This window comes from Cibotium barometz, chromosome 22 (assembly GCF_041138505.1).
Source record: "Cibotium barometz isolate CiBa-2024 chromosome 22, ASM4113850v1, whole genome shotgun sequence".
NCBI lineage: Eukaryota > Viridiplantae > Streptophyta > Polypodiopsida > Cyatheales > Cibotiaceae > Cibotium > Cibotium barometz.
Window position 1 is genome coordinate 559,557 of NC_141067.1, and position 14,577 is coordinate 574,133.

The window sequence follows — 14,577 nt, forward strand, 5'->3', positions numbered from 1 at the left end:
TTTTCTCTTATACTTGGTCACATCAAAATACTCATCTTTAAACTGCCTAGGGCCATCTTACTTTTCTCTTGTACTTGGTCACATCAAAATACTCATCCATCAAATCGATCCAATTCTCCATAGCCTCAAATAAGTTCCCGCCTTCTCCATGGAACTATTATGGTTGTGCCCTGATGAAGAGCATCTCTTACATCACTATCTAATTCACTGGTTGGGGCAACACTGTGTCAAGGCATCTAAGAATATGCTTTCAAGTTATTCTCTCTCTTGATATAATACTTTTCAAGAAAATGATTTATTGAGATAATTGATTAATCAAAATCTTGGTACACCATTACTGATTCTCAATAGCTAAAAAGATGCATTTGGTGCCACATGCCTACGAACACAAACTTATTACATGAAGATATAGCATGATGTGTTATAGTCTAGACACGTACTCATCTAGTGGAAGGCAAGTTTGTCCATGGATTCTATACTCCTTCATAATTTCTAACCTTTTTTCATCATAGCTAGGCTTATGCTTGATGGTAAACATCCCAATCTATTTCAATAACAATTTTTCATTCATGAATATCCCACACATGTAATCATAAGAAATGAGATTGGTAAGGTTGTCCAAAGTAATATTCTCAATATTTCAAGTAGCATTTCATTGTCATGGGCAAACTTCATCGCAGAATGGTCAAAGGTGATGATGTAAATGACCTTGTCCATTATCATGTTTTGCACCATTTCTACACTTGTCTAAATTCAACTTAAACACTCAACTCTTATATAAACTAGTCTCTAGACTTACAATTTCTTTGACAATAAGGAGACAAAAAGCTTTATTAAAAAAACAAATTATTCGAGTACAAGAATTGTCTATCACTTGACTTCCTTAGCCTCAACTCTTGTTTAATCCAAACTCACTATCTAATAATGGTCCTGGTATAAGACCTTGTCATCATACCGCGATAAGAGTGACTAGCGACATGACTAGGGGTTACTATCCTATGACAAGGAAAGAAGAAGCTCACAACCCTATAAATTCTCCCAAAGGTTTGAATATTTTGGCATATGGGTACATACAAAATGAAGTTCTAGTACTATACTCATCCAAAAATTAATAAAGGCTAACTTATGTTTTGTCAAAGCATCTCATCCTAACTATAGTAAGCATAAATACATTGATGTCTACTAACAAACCATCGATGTCTTCTGTCCTAGTAATTAGGAAAGAATAGTTCCTCAAAATGTTATCCAATAACCTCCTCTCTTGTGGCCCACGAGTTAATAAGAGGTGCTCAAACAAAAAAGCTATCATATCCTATTTAATTGTCAAACCCGTGATCCCAGATATCTCTCTAGCCATCTAGACATAAAACATAAAACATAATGACCTTATTCCTCTAACCCACTCCATTACTCACATCACCTGAAAACGATCACTTTAACAATAATCTTTTCAAGCGAAGATATAACTCTATCTCTTGGCCTTTAAAACCTTTGCTTGATACCAGATGTGAGATCCCTACCCCCTATTAAATGAGAAATCACATCAGAAGACTAAACTAAGGGGTAGAGCAAACTCACTCTTTAGGGCCTCCATACATCAATATCATATTGCTCGGCAATCCAACAACTTTCTCAACATAGCTAGACTAGAATAGATCTTATGGTAGGAATTAAGTTAGATTCCTCAAAGTCAAAATGTCATCTTCATAATTCTCACAAAAGGCATCAGTGACTCCCCTAGGCTCAACATGATGTCTTATTCCTCGATTATGAAGGGAACAATTCTACCTTAATTCTTCTCAAGATTTTACAATCTAAAGCTAATTCCTAGATTTTTCCCCCATTTTCTTGTTTTAAAATCACTTTAGTATCGACATTTGGAAAGTACCTATATTTTCAAGTCCACCTTGCCACCCACTTTCCAATGTTTAATTTTGTTCAACTCCCACCAAATATGTTGGCCAAGCCTAACCCCATCCAACCTAATATGGGTTAGCCTCCACCCAACCATTTAGTCCTAAAATTTAGGGATTGATGTATACACCCATAGTTGAATTTATCATTTAGCTTTCACTCATGCATACTCTACACAATTTAATTTAACACTCAAAAAATCATAATCATTCATAAAATTAGACTTTTATTTTTTTTTTAAATCCTCATCGTCCACTAAGTACTCATAGATCCTGGTCTCCACCATGACATACGAGAGTATGAGTCCTCAGATCGGACCAAAAAAATCAATGACACTAGGAGATATACTCAATCTTGCCATAACCACCATTGTGGAGGAACTACTCATCCCACTATACACAGAAGATCTACCCAATCCCTTGCTTTCAAAAATATTGAGGGATCTACTCACCTCAGTAATGTATAAATTAGGGCTACATACCTCACTAATTTGTATACTGAAATGATCCATGTTCTCAATCCAAACAGGGATCACGGCTCTCATAGGAATGTCTTCATGTGAAGTCCTGAGCGGGTGATAACCACATGGCATTACACCTACCTGTGAGGTATCATCATAGGCCACCACTATAAATAAAAGAAAGCAGCACAAGCTCAACCAGTCTCCCGACATGGTCCTCTAGGCCAATTTTTTATCCTTTGGACATAGTGGGAAAATTCCTAGTTTAGCCTATTTATCTTAATTAATCTAATCTAATGCTTATAATGTTAATGAAAGTGCCTAACAAGTGCTAACCTCAACTTGCAAGGGGGAACTCAAATCGACCATCAATCTCCACCAATAAGCAAAAATAACAAAAAACACAAATGGTTATGGGTTAGGAGAAGCTCAATCTTAGCACACATTCTTCTTTTCTAATCACTCAAACACACCTTCAACTCTATAACTAATCACTCTACCACAAGTTTTGCAACTAATGGGAAAAGTAAATGAAACAATGGATCAATAGAATGCTTCTACACCACTCTATTACTATTTTTATTCCCCGATAGCACTGACTCTTATTTCGAGGAAGTTGTAGGTTCACAACAAGCATTGTCTTCACCAAGGAGTATAACCCATCTAGAGCACGAAACCGCATTGAACGTGGAAATGTAAAACTCAAGGGTGGTCAGGTCCTCAAGCTCTACCAATCTAATGCTTGGACCTTCATAACCTAATCGATTACTCATGAGGGAGAAACTACCAAGTTTCTTCTCTTCTCACTCAATCTCTCTCTCCCTCTCTCTCTCTCAATCACATTCCACATCTATCTAATCACAAGCAAGAATAGCAAGCTCACCCCAAGCACGCATGCACACACACACACACACACACACACACACACACACACACACACACTCAAGCACTCACACATGCAAGCAAGCAACTCAACAAGACTCCATAGCTAATGACTAACATAAACATGAAAGCATGTGAAAATTAAGAAGATATTAAGACAAGCAAGAATGAAGGAGCTCCCAAGCTTGAGCTCAAATTTAGATTGTGCTACCCCAAAAGTGCCCTTCCACACTCTCATAAGTTACTTATATATACAGGTTAGCTTTACCTAGCTGCCCACAGTTATGGGTGTCCAAAACATGTTCTCATTACAAACTCAAGCCTTATATGGGCTAGTTTTTGTCATAATGGAAGGTCTTTGGCCATGGAAAATGTGGTCCACACTTATCTATTCATTCTTTAATTTCCTTGGCCTCAAAATTCAACCTTAGCCTATTGCCCATTTAACCTTAGGCAAATTAATGTATGCATTTCCATTTACAATTGCTAAAGATAATTCAGATACCTCTAACTCATTTCCATTTACAATTGCTAGGCAAATTAATGTACTCATTTCCATTTACAATTGCTAAAGATAATTCAACTACATGTAACTCATGCAACTAATTCTTACACTTAATGAATTAGCCCTTCTCATGCATAGTTTACTCTAACTAATAGTCTCCACACTTATCTATTCATTTATTTAATGAAATAGTCTCCACACTTATCTATTCATTTATTTAATGAAATAGTCCTTCTCATGCATAGTTTACTCCAAATAATAGTCTCAAAACTTATCTATTCATTTATTTAATTTCCTTGGTCTCAGAATTAGACCTTAGCTTATCAGCCTTACCCATTCAACCTTAGGCAAATTAATGTACACATTCCCATTTACAATTGCCAAGACCAATATTTTACAACCACACATGGTTTAAATTTTAATATGCATTAGGGAATATTTTATCTATCATTTTTACTTTTTAATTTACTCATTAAAAAATTTCACAACATTATCTAGAGGGATTTTCCCTCTTTAACCCAATTAATGAGCTGGAGGTGCACATGTGCACATGGGAGGGTCCCAATAAAATTGTGCACTCTTCGCCTTAATCTAATTAACTTAAAGCTAATTCTAATCGTTTATCTAATTTGATTTTCTCAAGGTATTAAAAACTTCTTTCTCTTTATATTTATTTTCTCTTTATTATAAAATATACACTGTAAAAAAACAATACCCCTATTAATTTATCACATTGGTATAGGATTCAATCTTTGAACATGTCATCCTTAAAACTTTCCCTTCTCATGCACAGTTTACTCAAAGTAATAGTCTCCACACTTATATGTTCGTTTATCTAATAAAATAGCTCTTCTTGTACATAGTTTACTCCAACTAATAGTCTCCAACTTATCTATTCATTTATTTAATGAAATAGCCCTTCTCATTCCAAATAATAGTCTCCACACTTTTTTATTATTTTATTCAATTTTTTTGACATCAAATTTCAGCCTTAGCCTGTTGACGTTACCATCTGTACAACAAAGTTCCAGTTTGTTGTGTACGATGAAACATGTCAAACTTTTACACGGTTGTGTAACTGGAAACTCTATATATCATAGTTTGCACCCTTGTGAGGAAATCTTTTCTCATGCTATGAGAAAACTTTAAATCCACTATGAGGAAATTTTTTCATGTCCCGTGTGTGTAGTCTTCTTGAAAATCTATCTTTCATCATCTAGGGGTGCAAACTGACCACCTTGATGAGATATACACTTCTAAATCATTTGCATTTTTTATGAATATTTATTAGTGACTAATTCATGCTGCACGATTATCACTGAGAGGTACTTAGACTGAGGGACCAAGAATTTAAAAAAGAATTTATTTACTAGGCCATTATTAGGATACTTAAAGAGAATATTTAAGCCTCTCTAAAGGGACAAACCCAATGCTCATATAGAGAAATCCATAGTGATATGGCTTGTCCATCATCTTCTAGTTTCCACTTTCCTCAACCACATCATTCTCCTCCTCCTCTTGGTTGGCACACATGAACTAGAAAGGGGGTTTGTTGAGTACATGTTACCACTACCACAAACCCTAGAGCTTAGAGAAGTAAAGCAAGTTGAAATTTCCAAGTTGATAACCAAATGAAATGGAATGTGTGACATTTTTTGTCTTAAAATATTCAAACAATTTTGTGAGATTGTGGAAATGTAGACTACTCTACAAAGGTACATGATAGGTCTCTTATAATACACATAGAAGATGACATCCCACCTTGGTGTTCTCAAAATAGGAGCTAAGATCAAAGCTTGTTTTGGCTTGTGGAATGGTTCCTCACATTCTTCACCAAATAGGGTATATAGAGGTCTTACAATCTTTGCATACATGAATATGAATCTATTATAATACCTCATGTGTCCCATAAATCTGTGATAGCCTTCTAGATATCCAGTATTTCAAGATCTAAAATAACTAGGATCTTTGTCCCATTTTTGGACACCAATTGCCCTAATATTATCCCATGTCAAACCATGAATTTAAACTTGCCTAAATTTAGGCACAGCCTCCTGTAGTATCAGCATATCTCAAACACATGCCCCATAGATGTGGGATATGCTCTCTTCTCAACTTTGAGTTCACACAGAGGTCATACATGAAGACCTCTAAGACTTTTTATAGGATATCCACATAAGCATTGGACATTAGTCAAAACGCTGGCAATTTGTGAGTCTAAACAAAATTACTATATGTAACCACTCCTCACACCATCACTCTTATATTGGTCCTTTGGGTCTATGGAAACTTGATTATATCATGAAAATCCATTTTCTTGCTACTCTTTTGAGCACATGTTTAGTGTATGGCAATGTGTAATGGTCTCTCACCCCATGAATCATTTACTTTTTTCAAGTTCATGCATACATGGATCTTGTCGTTCTTCTTTGGTACTATGATCATTGAGGACACCCAATCTATGTGCTCCATCTTGTATATGAAAATCTGTAGAGATAAGTCTTTCTTCCTTAATGGTTCTAGAATAGATTTTATTATAAGTGTATGGCCTCTGTTTCACTATGGCCTTACACCATCCCCACAAGTGGAATTGTATGTGGGCAGACTTTTGGAGAGACTCCCTTCATATCTGAATAGCTCCAAGAAATCACATCTTTGTATTCCTTGAGTAACTCTGTTAATCTCCTCTCGGTGATCAAGTCTATAGAGATCCAAACCTCTTTACGTTCTTTCCCAAGTTTTTGTGCTAGGTTAATTTATTTAGCATCTTTGGGTGCATGCACTTACTTCCTTTGGTCTCTCTCTTTTTAGTCTTCGAGCCACACACCTTTCTATTTTCAACCTTGTAATTCCTAAAATGTGAGGGGACTTGCCTCAAGTCCTCTTCTTTATCACTATTCTTGGAACTAATCTTTTGGGACTCTTTTTTGATTCGTCCTTCTCGTATAGCTTTGTGTTTTCTTCTCCATCCACATTTGGATGTCTTTCAGGTGTCAACTAAGGGTGAATCCATGGGCCTATCATCTCCTAGGGTTGTTGAGATCCCTTTGGGTGAAGATCCACTTCAGACTTTGATGATCTGTCATCAAGGCGAACCTTTGTCCCAAAATACTATTACAAGGGGAGACGTAGACTCATCGGTTTTTTGTTGGGTGTTGACAAGAGTAGGTGTAGAGCATGTTGGTTCATGAAGTCGTTGGTACTCTTCAACTAAGGCCTTGGCATCTTCGAGCTTTCTTATTTCTTCGTCGGCATTGGGATATTCACCAACCCCCTTAGGAGTTACTGGTTGTTCTCCTTGTTTTCCCTGGTCTAATCCTCCACCAAGATTGATTCCTTGACCCCCCTCATCCCTTGATTGGGTGGATCCAGTATCAATTGTATCTTCTTTGGATCCGTCTTGGATTGTAACCCGTGTGTCCCCCTTTCCTACTTTCTTCACTCCTCCTGCGGCCAGATCTAGAAATAGTCGCATCCGCTCGGTTTCCTCCTTTTTCTCAGCCTGAGCTCATGTTAGGACATTGAGCGGTGTGATCTTCCTAGATTGTACACTAATGGTCCGGATGGTGATTAACAGTAGAAGCAGAGCCACTTGCTCGGTAGTAGGGACAATCCTTGATCAAGAGCGATCAATTCCACATTTAGTGCAGGTGAGCACTAGCATGTCATTGGGCATGGCCTTATTGTGGTTGGTGTGTATGATTCATATTCTTGTTTGGGCATTCGGCTACTCGATGTAGCCCACCACAGCCATAGCATTGTAAAGGTCCTCTTCTCATATTTAAGTTTGTTTCCTTGCCCTTCCACTATACCGTGGTTTGAAACACGGGTACTAGCGTGTTATTGGCGTGTTATTCTGTAGGACATAGTATTTTGGTGTAACCTCAGTCATGTCCTCGTAGTATTCCTCGTTAAGTTTTATTTCCCGCACCATGTCAACATCTTCTGATGGCTCTTCCATTAGGGGAAGGTTGAGGTCTATAGGGGCCCTTTAAGCTGCCATATTATGATTTTAATGACTTTTTCTTAAAACGTTAAGTTTCTTTGACTTTAGATACCTTCTTGTTCTTCAAACGGCTAGAAGTTTGAATTTCAAAGTTTTCCGCCAAAATTGAATTTGAAATCGAGCGAGCAAAACTATATCATGTGACATATCTATGGAAAGAGCTCGACAAGTAGATTCTGGATCTGTAATCTCCGACAAATTTTGAGCTCATATGTAGAAGTTACGGACGTTCGAAATTTCAAAAACTTTCCCTCCACTTTTTGAAAATGAAAAGTACAAAAAGGCATCTTCTAGAGAATCTTTTGACCACCTTTAATCACCCAACATTTTTGTATACATGGCATCACATGATTGGCTCTTTTCCTTAATAACCTTTTAATCACATGGCATCTTAAAGGGCCCCTATAGACCTCAACCTTCCCCTAATGCAATCATTACTTGATTGATCTTCGTTTGTGGTGGTTGTGGCGGTAGAACTAGTGGTGGCAAGGGCGAAGCGTCTTGTACCCGGAGCATCCCCCTAGTAGGTAAGTAGGAAGAGTTGGGTTGTCCAGCAGTGGCAGTGATCTACATAGGTGGTGCTGGGTGCCGGCAAAGCCAATGGGATTCTATTTGCTGGTAGTTGTGCCACATTTTGAAACCTTAGATATCTACACATTGAAGTGTCATGATTTTCCAATTTTACACAGTGAGCACAATAAAGTAATGGCCTTGCCCTTAACTGTGGGCATTCGGTGGTGATATGATTTAATTTGCACATAGAGCACCACACCAATTCCCTGCAGGGGTAAAGGTGGCTATGCCCATGCTGCCCAGATGTCTCTCTTCCCTCCCTGACCTTTAATTTTTCTAATATGGCATTGCTGAGCTCATCCACAGTCATGTTTCTGACTTTCTTACTTCGAGCTCCAATTTCTTGGTGACTCGAGACATGCGAAGTCGTGGTTGCTTTGCAGATGTTTTAACATCTTCGAGTTGTGGCAATTCTAATATATTATCTTCATATTCGATTGCCAATTTGTAGCATGCATCAAGAGTAACTGGCAAGTAATCATGCATTTTATGGTCTCTAACCCCTCTCCACCGAAAACAAGGCAACAATTGATCATATGTCAACCTTTCTCGAAGTTTGCACCTTGAATTTAAGTGCTTCAGACGAGAGACATAGTCTCTCATCGACTCATCTTCCTTTTGTTTGATGTTATGTAATTGTGCCACAGGGCTCCATGTGTCAACACTGCGGGCAAAACTGGGCATAAAAATATTCTTTAACCTTGTGAAGTTAACCTTATCCTCAAGCTTAAGGGTTTGGAACCACTAATGAGCTTTTCCCTCTAAGGTCAGCGAGCGTGACAAAGGTGTCAGGATAAGGGTTTCTATTTTTGGAAGGTAATCCCGTGATTTTCGATGATAATCTCGACACTAACTCATTCATGTAATTGATATTACCTACCCACAAAACTAGTGGAAGATGAAACTCGACACCATGGGATCAACAGGTAGAGCAAGAGGTAATGAAAAAGCCAACACTGCTCTTATTTCCAGCACCCAAGAGATTTTAGAGAAACTGGGTAAAGATTAGGTAGAAGAAGCAGATATAGTGCCATACAAGCTATGGGATGAAACAAACTCCCATTATCCTTTTCGCACGAGGAAGCTTCTCATTCTAAACTTCTATGCTTAGAAGTTATTCTTATCCATCTTCTCGCTCTTAAGATGGGATAGACTATCATATATGATTACCTATAGTAACTTAGCAAACCCTTGTAAAAACTTCTACACTTATTACAACAAACCTGCAATCTCCAACATAATCACCTACTATGGTATTGCATAAACCTGCTACGCTTCAGCATGTTTACACAATACAACAAACTTGCGATCTCTAACACAGTCACCTACTATGGTATTGTGTAAACTTGCTATACTTTAGCTGTATATGAACCAGCCACATAAACATACATCCGCCAACAACCTACAAATCTTAGATTATTTACACCAGACTATCCTCTGTAACCAATTTTCTTTTGCAACTATGCGCCAAACCAAAATTGGACATACACATAGTCAAAATCAACACTTCCACAGACTGTCGATGGAAATTTTATAGAGCAACAATGGCCTTAAATCCAAAATCTAAAATCATGGACTCATAAAAGCTTTTTAATTTTCCACACATTCTTATTTACAAACTGAGAATATTCGATAAGTTCCAAAGCAAAACCATTTACTAATGAAGTATGCCTGGCTATTCGATGTTTGTAAATGTATTGTTATAATTCTAGAATTCCATGTGGGGGGTATAAAATACTTTCACGAATTTTAAGATATAAGTGGGTATCATAAGCTTCTAGCCACCCCTCTATTTGGAACCATTCTAGACTAACTTGGGATAATATCTAAAATTGTGGAGCATAGAGGGAAGGTTATTATCTGGAATAGAAAGTTCTAAGAAAACTTTCCTATCATCCAAGATGGTAGTGTTCTAAAAAATCTTCCCTACTATCATCCAAGATGGTGGACTTTTGAAGTACTCTACAGCAAGATTAAGCACTATTGGATGAAGGGTAAAATGATAAATATAGCAGTAGGATCACAAATGTATAGGTCAACATCATGAAATATAGACATTACTACTATGGGATCAACATACCTATTTGTGTTTTCCCTACTAAGGCTATATATCCTCTCAAGGGTTAGGATCCTTGATAATGTTTATGTTAAACTATAGACGTGAGAGTGTTATTGAAGTAAAGTAAAAAGAGAAGGTTTGTGGAGGGGCCCTGGGTGGGCTGCCTTTAGTTGTTGGCTTTCTATGCTTTTTGTAGTTGTCCTACTTCTTGTATTTGAGCCTTTTGAGCTTCTACCTCTTTTTCCCTTAATGCAAACTTTGTGTCAAGTTGTTATCTTCTTCTAAATTCTTTGATTTTACCTTTAATAAGTGCTTGGAGTTCTACTGGTTGGGCTTGTGTTCTCCTCATTTTGCTTTGGAAGTGCCAAGTCCCTTGCTTTCAGGGAATCCATTAGTCTGCTGATCATCTATTTGTACAATGTCTGGTTTCGAGGTATATGCTGATAATAAGTGGCTAAAAAAAAGTTGCACTTGTAGATACTTCATCGGCCTTCTGTGGTGGGCATGCCTTCTGTTTGAGAGGTAAAGATGTCAGAATACATACTGGTAGATGCATTTTAGCTTGTGTAAAAGAAGGAGAAAGTAAAGCTTCTGGAAGAGAGTGTCACTACTCATCAAGCACGGGCCTTTAAGGCTTGGCATGAGAAAGCTAGCAAAGTGATGTATTGGCGGTATGTTAAGGTGTCAGATGCTATGATTGGCCATATACAGGATGCAAAAATAGCTAAGGATGCATGGGATACCTTGGTTAAGTTGTATAGCACAAAAGCACGTGGGTAAGAAAGATGGGATACCTTAGTTAATTTGTACAGCATAAGTACGAGGGCAAGAAAGATGCAGTTGAAGCAAGAGCTACAGTACATGCAGAGAGGAATAAAATGAATATCAGTGTTTACTCACTGAAAGTGAAAGAGCTTCTTTTATAGATGTCCTCGCCTATACAAGAGCTCCACTTAATGAGACCGCAACTTGGTGTTGGTCACATTGAATGGGCTTGGCACAAAGGCTATGATCGATTTCAGACATCTATCCAAACTGGAGAAAACTTCCCAAACTTTGAAGGCCTTATAGCCCTTCTAAGATGAATGTTGTGAGTAAATCATCATTCGGAAATATGCAAGAGAGCCACGAACACAGGTAGAGATAAAGGCAGATCTTCATCTAGAGGTTAAGGTGTAGGCCATTTTGGAAATAGAAATCATGGACAACAACAATAGGAATCTAATGCAAATGCACAAACAGGTGGAAGAGGCCACTCTAGAGGCAGGGGGAGCCAAAGAGTCTAAGGTGGATAGAAAAGAAATCAGAGTGAAAATAGCATGGAGTGCTATTGTGGCAAACCAGGCCATATAGCATAGGACTGTTATAAAAAGTAAAATGACATCAAAAGTGGAAACTTGCACCAAGGGAACTATGCATCTTTTCAAGCAAGCAAGCTGACGATTGAAGTGAGTAGCCTTTTGTGATATAGCATATGCTTAGTTCCATGATTGTAGACATACGAAATCCTAGATATGTATGGTATGTTGATTCTAGTGCTTCTAATTGCATGACCAAATGGAGAGTGGTTTAGAGATACGTAGAAAATGGAAAAAATGTTATGCACATTGGTAAGGTGCCATTGTTTATGCAAGATGAAAAAATAAAGTACATGCTGGCTGATGTACTTCACGTTCTAAACATTATAAAGAACCTGGGGTTTCTATTGGACAAATTATTAATCAACGTCTACAAGTAAGGTCTAGCCCTCATGGGGATGTTATGTGAAAGATTTTAATAATCAATGCCGCGTGATTGCAAAGGGGATAGAACTGGAAGAATGTTTATATTAGATGTAAACATTCCTGAAGTGATGAAGGTTAACATTGGCATTTGGCATAAACATATCGGTCATGATAATATTTAGTGGGCTGAAAAGTATGCAAGCCCAAAGTATTGTTTACAAGTTTGCCAAAAATCAAAGTGTATGGAATGCACAAAGTATATAAAGCATGCTAATTGGGAAAACAATCTAAGCATGCATTTCCACATGATAAGAACGTAAGTCAAAGACCTCTCGATGTGGTGCATTTTGATGTTTGGGACAAACAAAGATAGCATCAACAATTAAACAATGCCACTATTATGTATTGATGATGACCACACTACGAAGGTGTGGGTATACTTCATGAAAGTGAAAGACGAAGGGCTTAGCAATTTCACAACTTCAAGGCTATTGTTGAGAAAGACAAAGGCATGCACATAAAATTCCTAAGATTAGATGCTGGGGAAGAATATTATTCTAATGAATTCAGTTTATTATCCAAGAGAGCACGAGATAAAGACAAGTACACCCCATAGCAAAATGGAGTTACAAAAAGAAAGAATGGGCGTATTGCAAAAGTTGCTTATGCATTGATGAATGAGAAAGGAATGCCTCAATATTTTTGGGCTAAAACACTAGCACCTTCAGTTTATATCATGAATACAAATCCCACTATAGTAGTTCATGGCATGATGCCTGAACAAAAATTTACTCACACAAAACCAAATCAAGCGTAGTTCAAAGTGTTTAGGTACATTGCATATGTACATGTACCACATGAGGTGAGAATCAAATTGGATCCCAAGGTAGAAAAATATATATTTATCTTGACAAAAAAAGGTTATAGATTCTATAACCTCACTATGCACGAGATGCGAGTGAGCAAGGATGTTATGTTTAATGAGATGAGTAGGTTGTACACACTAGTGAAGGGTTCCATAAAGGCTAATGTAAACAACAATGTGGATGCTATGAATGGAGAGAAGCTATTAGATGTGCTTAGTGGACCTGGCTACTGTGAATGGTGAGCCGCTATTAGATGTGCTTAGTAGACCTAGCTACTGTGAATGGAGAGCAGCTATTAGATGTGCTTATTAGTAGACTTGGGGAGTCCTCTAGAAGTGGGTCTATTGTTAGACCTTGGTCAAGAAGTTTGAGGCAAAATGACAAATTCTAACACATCATTTGGTGGTGCTACATGTGCTGAAAATTCCATAAGGAGCTACTTGGACATAAGCATTGGTAAGATTCCATGAAAAGATGGTTGCATTGGATGCAAACGTGAGACATGAGAGTTGGTGCCCTTTGCCTAAGGAGAAGAAGGAAATTGGATGCTGGTGGGTCTGCAAAGTAGAGCAAAATTCAGATGGATCTTTGAGCATTTACAAGGCAATATTATTAGCCAAAGGATATGCACAAATCTATAGCATTGACTATGAGGAGACTTTTAGCCTGATAGCTAGGATGGCAACCGTGAGCAGCACTCATTACCATGGTTGCAACTAAGGGGTAATCTTTACATCAAATGGATGTAGAGAATTCTTTTTAACATGGTGATTTATGAGATGGTCTTTACATCAAATGGATGTAAAGAATGCTTTTTTCCATGATAATTTTATGGGGATCTACATGGTACAACCACCATGATATGAGGCCATGCATACCTAGAGTTTGTTTGTAGGTTATGTAAAGTCTTGTAATCTTAAAACAATACCTAGAGATTGGCTTACAACCTGTCATTCCACTTTGGACAACATGTTGTCCAACGTATGGAATGACAGGTTATAATCCAATCTCACTGCCATTAGAGAAAAACATAAAATCGGATGTAGATCTTTTGTAGGACCCTACTATGTTTAAGCATAATATTGTAGGACCCTACTATGCATAGGTGCAATATTGTAGGGAGTTTGATCTACATGACTATCACCAAACAAGATTTGAGCTATGTTGCTCGATTAGTGAATCAGTTTATTCAGGCCCCGAGGAAGCCACGCTTGAATGCAGTTAGGAGGATACTCAGGTACATAAAGTCTATAGTACACTATGGGCTTTTCTATGAGATAGAGTATGCACTCCAATCCAATGTTTGATTTTTTTGTTGGATCATAGTTCACTCAAAACGTCCTTTATTTTAAGATTGTATATTTGATGTGGTAATTTTCCAAGTGATTGGACTCAAATATTCCTAGCCATTAGATATACCACATCAAAAGGCCAACATTTAGTGGTGGTCTATTGATGAGGATACTAACATTAATTTCAATGAGGATATGACCCCATGTCCACGAGGACATTGCCAACCAGGGTTTGTCAAGGATATTGACCCTTGCATGAAACATAACTACTATACTATGGCCTTGTGCACAACCAC